Raw genomic sequence first — 13,628 nt, 5'->3', positions numbered from 1 at the left:
GCTTTCTCACACCACTCGCTTTCACATTAATTCATTCATTTGTTTTCCACGCACGCAATGTTCTCTCTCCTCCCTGGTTTGTATCGACGCCTCACACACAAGTTCATCTCATTGTGCACGTATAACAGGTCAAACATTGATTCCAGACACAGACACAGTATATACAGTACATCGCATACATGATATGATATGATGAACATGTATGAAGCTGCAGATCAAAGAAGGAGCTTCGATCGTTTCAATTTCCTTTTCTCTATCCCCCCCCCCCCCCCCCCCCCCCCCCCCTCCTTTCCTTTCCTTCATTTCAACCCCCTTCATGCTCCCTCTTCTCTCATGAAGCCTTTTGTTCTGCAGGCACAGAGTCACGTACTGTACGTCCCTCTCTCTCTCCTGGCAGGGATCTACAGTACAGTACAGCTGGAGAAGCTATCTTAACTCATTTAGACCTGAGGACGATTCTAACAAATGTCTTCTGAAAAAAAACCATGTTTCTGTGTCAGTAGCCTCGGAAACCCAGACGTTTTATACTGTCAGTGGTTCTCATACATTTTCATGTCAAGGACTCCCAAAATTATTTGTAATTGGGCCGCCCCCCCCCCCAGAAGCATAGATTTGAGTTAAAAACATTCGCCACATTTTCACGATTTTTCAAAAATAGTAGATCTGCTATTTTTAAATAGCTAAAGCATAACATAACGCTTATACAACACCAACAAGGGTTCCCGCCCAAAATCGGCTAACTCTCTCTCTCTCTCTCTCTGTTCCCCTCTGTGTGTTTTATAGCGGCAGTAACGTCGCTCTGACCTTCTCGCTGGGTGATTACATTCTAATGAGACCACTCTAGTCCATTTCCTCTGTCACTCTTCCCATCTCGGCCCTTTATAACCTCTCTTCTTATGCCAGCTAGCTTCCTTTTCAATTCTCCATATTCCGTCTGTCAGGCGACTGCACGGTAATTCTAACGGTCTCCTGCGTGTATCTGTTTGATGAGTGCAAAGGTGCACAGTGTGCAGGGGAAAAGAAGAAGAAGAAGACACGAAAGGAGAGCTCCGCTCTGGGTGGACCTTAGGGAGTTAAAGGAGAGCTCCGCTCTGGGTGGACCTTAAAGGAGAGCTCCGCTCTGGGTGGACCTTAGGGAGTTAACGCGTTCAGGACGAGGAAGGCATTGTTATGCTTTAGCTATTGAAAAATAGCAGATCTACAAGCTCATAGTGCGGCACCGAGTGCCGCGCTATGAGCTTGTAGGTCTGCTATTTTTTTTTTAAATCGAGAAAATGTGGCGCAAATCTTTGAATATAATTATATGCTTTCAGAGCGAACGTTTTTTACTCAAATCTTTGCTTCTGGGGGGGTCCCTGGAACAACATATTTTCAGATGGGAGTCGGTGGCCATTTACATGTATTTTTGGAGGTCCTTGACATGAAAAGGTTTGAGCACCACTGACATAGAATCATGAGTTTTTCAGACAACTGTTAGCATTTAGAAGGCATTTGTAGAATGGTCCTCAGGTCTAAATGGGTTAAGTCTCATTAGTCTCCGGATGCCAGACGATCAGAGATCAGAGATCTAACAATATACCTCTGGGGACTTAAGATCTAACAATATACCTCTGGGGACTTAAGATCTAACAATATACCTCTGGGGACTTAAGATCTAACAATATACCTCTGGGGACTAAAGTTAAGACGATCAGAGATCAGAGATCTAACAATATACCTCTGGGGACTTAAGTTAAGAGATCAGAGATCTAACAATATACCTCTGGGGACTTAAGTTAAGATGATCAGAGATCAGAGATCTAACAATATACCTCTGGGGACTTAAGTTCTAACAATATACCTCTGGGGACTTAAGTTAAGAGATCAGAGATCAGAGATCTAACAATATACCTCTGGGGACTTAAGTTAAGAGATCAGAGATCAGAGATCTAACAATATACCTCTGGGGACTTAAGTTAAGAGATCAGAGATCAGAGATCTAACAATATACCTCTGGGGACTTAAGTTAAGACGATCAGAGATCAGAGATCTAACAATATACCTCTGGGGACTTAAGTTCTAACAATATACCTCTGGGGACTTAAGTTAAGAGATCAGAGATCTAACAATATACCTCTGGGGACTTAAGTTAAGAGATCAGAGATCAGAGATCTAACAATATACCTCTGGGGACTTAAGTTAAGACGATCAGAGATCAGAGATCAGAGATCTAACAATATACCTCTGGGGACTTAAGTTAAGAGATCAGAGATCAGAGATCTAACAATATACCTCTGGGAACTTAAGTTAAGACGACCAGAGATCAGAGATCTAACAATATACCTCTGGGGACTTAAGTTAAGACGATCAGAGATCAGAGATCTAACAATATAACCTCTGGGGACTTAAGTTAAGATGATCAGAGATCAGAGATCTAACAATATAACCTCTGGGGACTTAAGTTAAGATGATCAGAGATCAGAGATCCAACAATATACCTCTGGGGACTTAAGTTAAGACGATCAGAGATCAGAGATCTAACAATATACCTCTGGGGACTGAAGTTAAGACGATCAGAGATCAGAGATCTAACAATATACCTCTGGGTACTTAAGTTAAGACGATCAGAGATCAGAGATCTAACAATATACCTCTGGGGACTTAAGTTAAGACGATCAGAGATCAGAGATCTAACAATATACCTCTGGGGACTTAAGTTAAGACGATCAGAGATCAGAGATCTAACAATATACCTCTGGGGACTTAAGTTAAGACGATCAGAGATCAGAGATCTAACAATATACCTCTGGGGACTTAAGTTAAGACGATCAGAGATCAGAGATCTAACAATATACCTCTGGGTACCTCTGGGGACTTAAGTTAATATACCTCTGGGGACTTAAGTTAAGACAATCAGAGATCAGAGATCTAACAACATACCTCTGGGTACCTCTGGGTACCTCTGGGTACCTCTGGGGACTTAAGTTAAGTTAATATACCTCTGGGGACTTAAGTTAAGTTAATATACCTCTGGGGACTTAAGTTCCAATGCAAGGTAGTTGTTATAGCAGGGTTATTATTATAATGAAAGGTCTTACAGTTCAAGCATATACAGCCTGTTCTGTTCAATATCTTATAGTTCAAGCATATAAAGCCTGTTCTGTTCAATATCTTCTAAATGACCATTCAGGGCCCATCGCCCCCCTCGCCATTTTCAAATGCAAAGATGGCCGCTGCAGTGTCAGCATGCTAAGTCGAAAAAAGGTCCCTCATCCAACTCTTAATACTGAAACAATTTGATTCACTGCGTTCATTCAGGATGTACGCGTGACCTCAGTAAGCTGTCTGAACGTGGTTCAATGTAGCGATGGAGTCACAAGCAGGTCATTTGATGTAATATGAGTAGCCTGGGCACCATTCCATTTCGGGTTTATGAACCGGTCGGGAGTGGATGATATCGCTACGTCATGTTGTTTTGTAGTCAGCAATCTTCCGGAACTTCCTTTTCCCTCAAACCGATTTTTCCCAATAAAAGCTACAGGCTGCGAGAGCTTTTATTGTTATTCTTCCAGTTTGAGGGAAAAGGAAGTTCCGTTTGATTGTTCCTTCCTGATGACTACAAAACAATGACTACAACATGACGTAACGATATCATCCTGATGACTACAAAACAATACTACAACATGACGTAACAATATCATCCTGATGACTACAAAACAATACTACAACATGACGTAACAATATCATCCTGATGACTACAAAACAATACTACAACATGACGTAACAATATCATCCTGATGACTACAAAACATTACTACAACATGACGCAACGATATCATCCTGATGACTACAAAACAATACTACAACATGACGTAACAATATCATCCTGATGACTACAAAACAATACTACAACATGACGTAACAATATCATCCTGATGACTACAAAACAATACTACAACATGACGTAACAATATCATCCTGATGACTACAAAACAATACTACAACATGACGCAACGATATCATCCTGATGACTACAAAACAATACTACAACATGACGCAACGATATCATCCGCATGACTACAAAACAATACTACAACATGACGCAACGATATCATCCTGATGACTACAAAACAATACTACAACATGACGCAACGATATCATCCTGATGACTACAAAACAATACTACAACATGACGCAACGATATCATCCTGATGACTACAAAACAATACTACAACATGACGTAACAATATCATCCTGATGACTACAAAACAATACTACAACATGACACAACGATATCATCCTGATGACTACAAAACAATACTACAACATGACACAACGATATCATCCTGATGACTACAAAACAATACTACAACATGACGTAACGATATCATCCTGATGACTACAAAACAATACTACAACATGACGTAACGATATTATCTGTTCCAGATCGGATCACACAGCACTTTTGGAACAGAGACAGAACAGAGTGAGGCGATGTTATAATATTAGTTTTTTCTATGGGAACGGCACTATGGTGACTTGGAGTGTATATACACAACATTATACACCTCTAAAAGGACACATTAGAAACCATATTTACCAAAATGTTATGGTAAACGTTCTCAAATGAGAGGAGTATAGAGTGCTGTGTGTTGATGCATTATTATGCCATTGTCGAAGTGCTCTATTCTCGTCGTGTCCACAAGAAAGGATTGGCAAGATATGGTTCAGCCACAGCTGAACACATCACTGTCCTGGGCCGCATAGTCACACACACGTCACTGCGCAAAAAGCATGGAATACGGCTGTGTATATTGCTAAACTTGAGGTTTACGGGCAAATCTAGCGCCCATACTGTAGTTGCGCGGTACTCCTATTTTCCCTGCTATTTAGATATCCCCTTTTAGCGAGAGTGTGGTTTTTGCACGTCGAACACACCAGACCTGAAGTGCTGCTTTAGCTGTTAGCCATATATTCACTGATGTATATACTGTCCTAATGTAGGGTTATGGTTACAGAAGTTACTGCAGGCTAGAGTTGATATTCCTTTACCAAGGGGACAAACCATTTTCAATATTGAACTATGTTATTAGAGTAGTGTAGAAGTTTGTACAAGTAATACAAAATCCCTCCCCTCTCCCTTCTATTTAGCCTCGAACTGGAGGTCTAGAACTTGGGGTCATGTGACCAGTGACCAGTTTGGCTTTTTACATCTGGGGTCAAACCAGATCCAACCATCCAGATGGTCTCTTCAAGTGACAGCAGTCAGTTGACAGTAATGATAGTGCTGTCTAATTGGCAGGAGACTAGTCAGTTTGTCACATAATTCTGTGTGTGTGTGTGTATGTGCGTGCGTGCGTGCGTGCGTGCGTGCGTGCGCGTGTGCATAAATGGTTTTATTGCAATATAGTGGCATAAAATGAACACATTTGTGGCGACGGTGGAGAGAATATTCACAGTTAAAAGCCTCATTAATATTCATAGACATGGCTCGACATTAACACTGTCCCCACCATCCATCCAGGGACAGTAAATTGATAACGAGTACTCGTTAATCACAGTAAATGATACATTAATATAGTGTAAAAGCCACTGAGTACATGAAAACAGGCTGGAGAAACCATAGAGCTCTATGACTGGCCGGTATCACTGAACACACAAAGGTGAGACCTTCAAATGACATTTACATGCCATTAAGACATTCTAGACGGGAACCCCTTTTGGTTATTATGTTATACTTTAGCTATTGACAAATAGCAGATCTACAAGCTCATAGCGCGCCACCGAGTGGCGCGCTACGAGCTTGTAGATCTGCTATTTTTGAAAAGTCGTGAAAATGTGGCTCAAATCTTTGAATATATATTCTTTCAGAGCGAACATTTTTAACTAAAATATTTGCTTCTGGGGGGGTCCCTGGAACTACATATTTTCAGATGGGGGTCCGTGGCCCAATAGACCATGTCCTTGACATGAAAAAGGTTGAGCACAACTGACATAGAAACATGGGTTTTTCAGAAAACTATTAGGATTTAGAAGCCTTTTTTTGAATCGACCTCAGTCCAAAATGGGTTAAATTATAATTCTCCTCTACAGTGTTTGTGTGCATGCATCATGTGCACGCCGGTGCTTGAAGCCATTAGTTTGTGTGCATGTAGTACACGTAAAAAGTAGGCCTATAAAACAATAAGGGCCTTTCTGGGGCCCCACCCCACTCCCATTGTTTACATTGTGTTCAGGATCCAAGATGGCCGCAGCACCAGGAGGGGGGTGGGGCGGAGGGAAGTGCAGGGGCGGGGTCGACATAATATGCCCCCTATACTGGGCCACGTTCACACATTCAAGACTTTGTCACCGCCGCCCGGTGACAAAGTGTGGTGCCCTCCACGTGTGTGTGTGTGTGTGTGTGTGTGTGTGTGTGTGTGTGTGTGTGTGTGTGCGTGCGTGCGTGCGTGCGTGCGTGCGTGCGTGCGTGCGTGCGTGCGTTAGGGCATTAACATAAAAATCGATTAGTCGATTAGTCGACTAGCAAAACGGTAGTCGACACTGTAAATCAAAAATCGAGTAATCGTTAATATTTTATATTTAATATTTTAATATTTTAATATTTGTTATGATTTTTTTTTACAGCAGACATGCAGCTGTGAGCTCTGTTGTTTTGTTGGTAGTTCTCCAACTTAAGTACTAATCCATTCCTGGCTGATTGTTTTCATATCATATACAAGCCGACTGTACGTGGGTTTTGCCGTCACCGTCACTCGTGTAGGTGCGGTGGGCGGTGGTGGCACTGGCAGCATAATAGCATTTAAGACAGATTTTCAAACAGCATATGCCTCATAGGCTCATACGCTCAATGGGGACAACTACAGTGTGTAAATACTTTTACTATTGGTGAGTTTATTACTGTAGTTTGTTCAACAAGTTAGATTGGAGACGTGTTGTCGTTTCGTCCGGTACAGTAGTGTAGAAGGAGTCCCTCGACTCCCTCCTCACTCTGCCCAATAATATCCAGTTTGGTGACAGTCAAACTACAGTAGCTCTTGCCGTGATTTCATGTTTCCTTTTCTTATTAAGCTTTCTTCATGCTTATCCAACAAAAGTGCAGGCGTGCGGCATTATTAAAAACAAACAGCTATGCCGCGCGATCATAGTTATAATAGTCGCGATGGAGTGAAGTAGTTGATCATCTGATTCATAGCCTGGCAAGCCTGCTAGCTAGCAAGCCTAGTATAACCTCCTCCTAGCTTGTAGCTCCTTCTAAAAACCAAAGGAACTGTGGTTGTAACTTGTTGTTGAACATTTAGGGTTGTATGAAAATCATCGCATCGTTCATTCCTTCTCTCCTCTCCAACTGAACAAACATTTTCAACAACGTAACATGCTATGCTGCGCCGTAGAAAGGTCTTGCGCATCAAAAATAGCAGATCTACAAGCTCACATCGCGTCCATCCGTGAGTCATTGTGGACTTGCAACTTTGACTTGACTTTTAACAGCTGATTCATTCATTCAGCGTAATCTAGTAAGAGAGTGGCGGCACTAGCGTTGACTCCCATTGTAACAATGGAATGCGGAAGTGCTCATTCTATCTCAATGGGATAGTTCCAATGTTTGGAACTATAGCCCATAGCACCCCGCTTTGTGGTGAGATCAAAGCGTGTCGCCACTCTCTTACTATTCCACTCGGCCTGCATTCACCGGCTCTGTTTTGCAGTTAATCCTTCACTCGCGCTGGCCGTTTCAGAACATGATGTTTTAATGCTTGATTGGATGGAAAGAAATATCATATTTTACCGCCGACTAATCGACTATAAATCGATTTTGATGGTAGTCGTGTCGACTATCAAAAATCACGTTTGGTTGACGGCCAAGCTACACCGGGCATGTGTGCGTTTGACGTAAGCGCACTGCGCGCACGAAGTACGCGTGCGAAATGCCCCGGCTACACCAGATCTGTGGCGAGCAGCGGATTCGTGCGGGACCTTCCGGGAGGATAATAGATACGCACGTAAAAAAATTAGAACCGATCCTATTTTTAGAGCACGCGTAGGATGGCCCGCGGTATCCGTGCGTCTGGTGTAGCTGGTATCATTGACATATATTGGTCCTATCCAAACGCACTGTACGCGCGCAGTAAACGTGCGCAGTAAACGCATACGCACGCGCGCAAAATCGCCTGGTGTAGCTTGGCCGTAATGCCCTAGCGTGCGTGCGTGCGTGCCGTGTATATTAAAAATGCACAAATGTGAAAACGATAAAGGCTATACAGGTATACGCATTCTACCAGTTTTTTGTCCTCTTGCCCCAGTGCAGCTGCACACCACAGCCTACAGATAACCCGGCCCTGTCCCTTAGGCTGACTTATATGGGTTTATTTGACATTGAGATGTGCAGGCTTGTGTACTGTTGCAGATCCCTCTAGCTCCACTAGCCCTTGGTAGCAGACATGCTTGTGTGTAAAAAAGATTCACCCTGTAAAACAGGGGCGGCCTTAGGAATCTGGAGGCCCGTTTCATGACCAAATGAGGCCCCCATATATAGTAATACCTATGACATCATTCTGTTGATACAGGCGTATAGAGCGTCGCAGTCCCGCCTCCTACCCTGGACCAGGAAATGAAACCCAATGCATTATTCTCATAGACATTTCTTAAAGTATTTATTTAAAGACGGTTACGCCGCTGACAAAGCCAACTCGAGTCGAGACAACTCATGACAACACAAACAATATTTTGGACCAAACAAATAATTAGAAAGAAGAAAAAAACGGCAGGTTACAACACTTTTTTGTTGTTTTTCTTCTTTGTAATTATTTGTTTGGTCCAAAATATTGTTTGTGTTGTCATGAGTTGTCACGACTCGAGTTGGCTTTGTCAGCGGCGTAACCGTCTTTAAATAAATACTTTAAGAAATGTCTATGAGAATAATGCATTGGGTTTCATTTCCTGGTCCAGGGTAGGAGGCGGGACTGCGACGCTCTATAGACACATAGTTTTGACTGTTCAATATCGCTCGCAGCTCGCATTACTCTCGACAATTACGCAGCAACAACACCACCTCTCCTCATCCTGTCGTCCCTTCACAATAAAGTGTCTCCCATTTACCTCCCAATGCTGCACATTTTACCCAGTTATTAACAGGAAATATGTGTAACTTGAACATCGTGGGATTCGTGGGAGAGAGCAAGGCAGCGAGTGAGAGAGGGCCAAGAGTGGCGGGGGTTGACTGACGCCTGACGTTCAGTTGGAGCTTGAAGGCCCCCCTGAGGGTGGAGGCCTGTTTCAATTGAAACCGGTGAAACATAGCTAAGGGCTCCTATGCCTGTAAATATTCCCCCCGATTCGTGCTGATGATCTCGGTCAACATAATTGGCTGATAGTCTACTTGCCAGCCCATATAGAGCCCCATTGTGAACCCGGACATGTTGAGTACACCAAGGTTTTATGTTATAAATGTTGAGTATGGGTCTTCAGCATTTAGAACCTACCGGATGCTAACTTTCATATGTTGAGCAATTTTAATAATTGGCATAATATGTGACCATACCAAGGCAAAACATGTGACGTGTCAAACTAGGGGGTTTTCATGATGCTGAATCCATTCCAAGCATTAGTTTTGCAAAGAAAAACACTCATTGGTCTAAAAACAGCCATAGTCGCTTGCCCAAATGCACTGACATAATCACATTTGTGATGATGACCAACTTTGGTGTTCAACATGCCTGGGTTCACATTCTGGCAAGTGGACTATGATACAAGATGGGATAAAAATTGTCAAAATGTAGCAGTCGATCTACACTGTCAGACGTCACGCTGTTAGTTGGGAGACGTTTTCATTGGGTCCTCAGCAGTAGGACTACCCTGATGGGATGAAGAGTTTGGTCTCTTTATGCTCATTGAGAACATCCATACACCAGAGCCACAGACAGCCTGTCTCTCTGACACCAGAGCCACAGACAGCCTGTCTCTCTGACACCAGAGCCACAGACAGCCTGTCTCTCTGACACCAGAGCCACAGACAGCCTCTCTCTATATGACAGTGGCAGACACTGGTATGGATGGAGTAATCTTTTTAGAGATACGTCACACACACACACACACACACACACACACACACACACACACACACACACACACACACACACACACACACACACACACACTGCACGGTGTCAAGACCATTGGGAAGCGGAAGTTTAGTTGATTTGACTTTCTGGGCAGATCCCCATGGTGAGGATCTCTTCTAAACAAACACTAGCACACTAGCACATACACACAAACACTGACCTCCCCCCCCCCCCCCCCCCTTTGACAGATAGCACCTTAGGAGTGAGAAATTGCAAGAGTGAGCAATCAAGCAGACTGGATATGTCATTGCAGGAGGGCTGGAGGACGGAGAGAGAGAGAGAGAGAGAGAGAGAGAGAGAGAGAGAGAGAGAGAGAGAGAGAGAGAGAGAGAGAGAGAGAGAGAGAGAGAGAGAGAGAGAGAGAGAGAGAGAGATGAATAATCTGAAGGAGAGAAGCAAGAGGAAAAGAGGAACACACATTATATGTTGATTGGTGCTATTTTTACGTGTTCCCTTTGATCCAATACAGTGTTTAATTAGTTCCTGGTGTGCATTACCTTCGGTGTCTCCTGATTACCCATCTCTGCGCTCCGCAGGAGGCCCACATCGGTTGCAGATCAGGATCGCTATGGGATGTTTATCCACTGGGATGCAGAGTCAAAGTCATATAGAAACAATGTCCCCCCCAATCAACAACCAAGCAGTGTATACTTCTGTGTGTCTCTGCAGACTGCAGTGATGAATGACTGTTGAATATGTAATACTGTTTGTTTGTTTGTTTGTCAGAACAATTCTCATTTATATTTTGTATTGTGTTTGCAATACTTCTTAAGCTTAGAAAAAAATTATATTCTCTCTAAAGAGGAACCTCCGAAGGCTTCACTACGGCATGGAGACCTTTATAGAATACTTCAATATTCGTACCAGTGGATTTCAGAATGAACAGACGGTGCTTCTCTCACAAGTGTACAATAATTTGACTGTGACCCATGATGTGACCTGTGTGTTTTCTTTCTCTCCTGTTTGTCCTTGTTTCTTTGGGGTTGGGTACATTGTTGCTTTTATGTTTGTTTGTGATTTGTGATGTTTTAAAAATAATAATTATAAAAATGGGTGACAAGATTTTCTTGTCAGATGTGCCGCTTAACTGTCCCCAATTAAAAAAAACTATATATGACATTAGTTTGAAATCTGTAATCTGAAATAATCATGAATTCATTGCTGTTGTGAGCACAGGAGATGTTACAACTTGTTTAACATATTGGGGCATAATGATGGATGTCTCTGTCATTATGTACTGTACAAGGCCACCATGTAAAGTAAACAGAACCTGGTATGGGCGGAAAATGTAAATTTTCAGCCACTTTCTGGCAGCTGAAAACTGTGTTACTGTCGCTTGTAGGACAATAATCCATTTATGTGTTCTACAGCATGATCACACACACACACACACACACACACACACACACACACACACACACACACACACACACACACACACACACACACACACACACACACACACACACACACACCAAAAAGAATATTACATTTTCTCTATTACCTCAAAACAAGGAAACAGGGAAAACAACACCCTCATTATTTGTTGGATAAGCGTAACAAGAAATATCAAAAGTATGTGGGTGTTATGGTGATTTTTGCAATATGTATAGAGAGAGAGCAGGAAGCAGAAACATGACGTTGTGAATGGAGAGAGAGAGAGAAAATGTGTGTTGTGACGAAAAGAGAGTTGAGCCAGAAGGCAAAGTCTTCATTCCTTCTCTCACCTATGGTAATGAAGCGTGGGTCATGACCGAAAGAGGTTGCGAATACAAGCGGCCAAAATGAGTTTTCTTCGACGGGTGGCTGGCATCTGCCTTAGAGATAGGGTGAGAAGTTCAGTCACACGAGAGAGCCAGCTTACGTGCTTCGGGCATCTGGTTAGGATGCCTCTCGGGCGTCTCCCTTTAGGGAGGTCCTCGACGCACGTCCCACTGGGAGGAGACTCCGGGGCAGACCAAGGATCACGTCCCACTGGGATGAGACCTCGGGGCAGACCAAGGATCACGTCCCACTGGGAGGAGACCCCGGGGCAGACCAAGGATCACGTCCCACAGGGAGGAGACCCCGGGGCAGACCAAGGATCACGTCCCACTGGGATGAGACCTCGGGGCAGACCAAGGCGCAGTTGGAGGAAACACATCGACTCACTGGCCTTGGAACGTCTCGGAATCCCCCAGGAGGAAGTCACTAATGTTGCTCTGGAGAGGGAAGTCTGGAGCACTCTGGTGGAGCTGTTGCCCCCGCGACCCGACTACGGATAAGCGGTTGAAGATGGATGGATGGATGGATGGAGAGAGAAAATGGACACAAAAAGTGGATAAATTAGGGTAGAAGTTAGTAGAGAGAGATATATAGAGAGAGCCACCAGGCAAACCAGGCATACTTAATGAACTGGTGGGCGTGCCCACATAAAAACGACATTTTAACAAATACTGTACACTTTTTGGAAAAAAAGATATTCCTCCTTATATAACAATATAAGACCTGATGATCATGTTTTAGTTTGGAAAGAAATCATGGCACTCCATCTTTTAAGGTACTACTTCTTTACACACAGAAATAGACAGATCCCTGTTACCATGGAAATGTGATATTTATGTTCATATCTGTCAAAGGGGTAGAATTGGGCAGCGATGTTAAGGCTGTGTTGCTATGAATACCAAGCGGCCTGGCAGCTCGCAACTCTCTGTGATGTGATGTGACGGCAACTTGATGTGCCTCCAATACAGAAAAACGTGAATAAAAAAGAAATAAAAATAACTTTTGTTATTTTCACACAACACTGTAGTAATACACATTTTAAAATAGGGCTTCAGTGGATGATAACATAGGCATGACTATCTTCTGCATTTTAATCATGATACCTAATTAGCCGTGACTATATATAGCAGGGGTGGACAACTTTGACGATGGCAAGGCCAATATATTTCCACACTCACTCCAGAGTGCCACACAGTGCATATTACTGTCTGTCGTAGCAAAAATAGCTGATCTACAAGCTCAAAACGCGTCGCTATGCGACGCGTTTTGAACTTGTAGATCAGCTATTTTTGCTATATTTGAATTGAAAACCTGAATAATTTTTGCTATTTTTGAATTGGAATCCTGAAAAGTAACCTTTTTATTGAATTTCAAATGCATTTAGTTATAGTTATGTTAACTTTATGAACTGTTAACATAACTACATTGGACACAAAAAAACAATAACATTAAGTACTAGTCATTTAATAGTAATGAAGTAATTAAAGCGGGTTGGGAATTGTAACAGCTGAAATCAATACTATATCAGTATTCTGATATTAACATTAGGTGAAGGTGGGGGCCGCCAGTTGCCCACCCCTGCTATATAGCCTCATCAGCAGGGGTCATCAACATGTTGTCTTGTGGTGGACATGTTTGTCACAGACATACAACATGAGAATTACCAGAAACACAAAGAGATACCTATAGCCCTGAATGACCATAAAGAAGTAAAGTAAGTAGCCTTGCCGAGCCATGAGGCCAGGAGCCCATAGACATACAGTA

Source organism: Electrona antarctica, assembly GCF_951216825.1.
Source record: "Electrona antarctica genome assembly, chromosome: 11".
Lineage (NCBI taxonomy): Eukaryota > Metazoa > Chordata > Actinopteri > Myctophiformes > Myctophidae > Electrona > Electrona antarctica.
Note: the sequence above shows the minus strand (reverse complement) of the source record.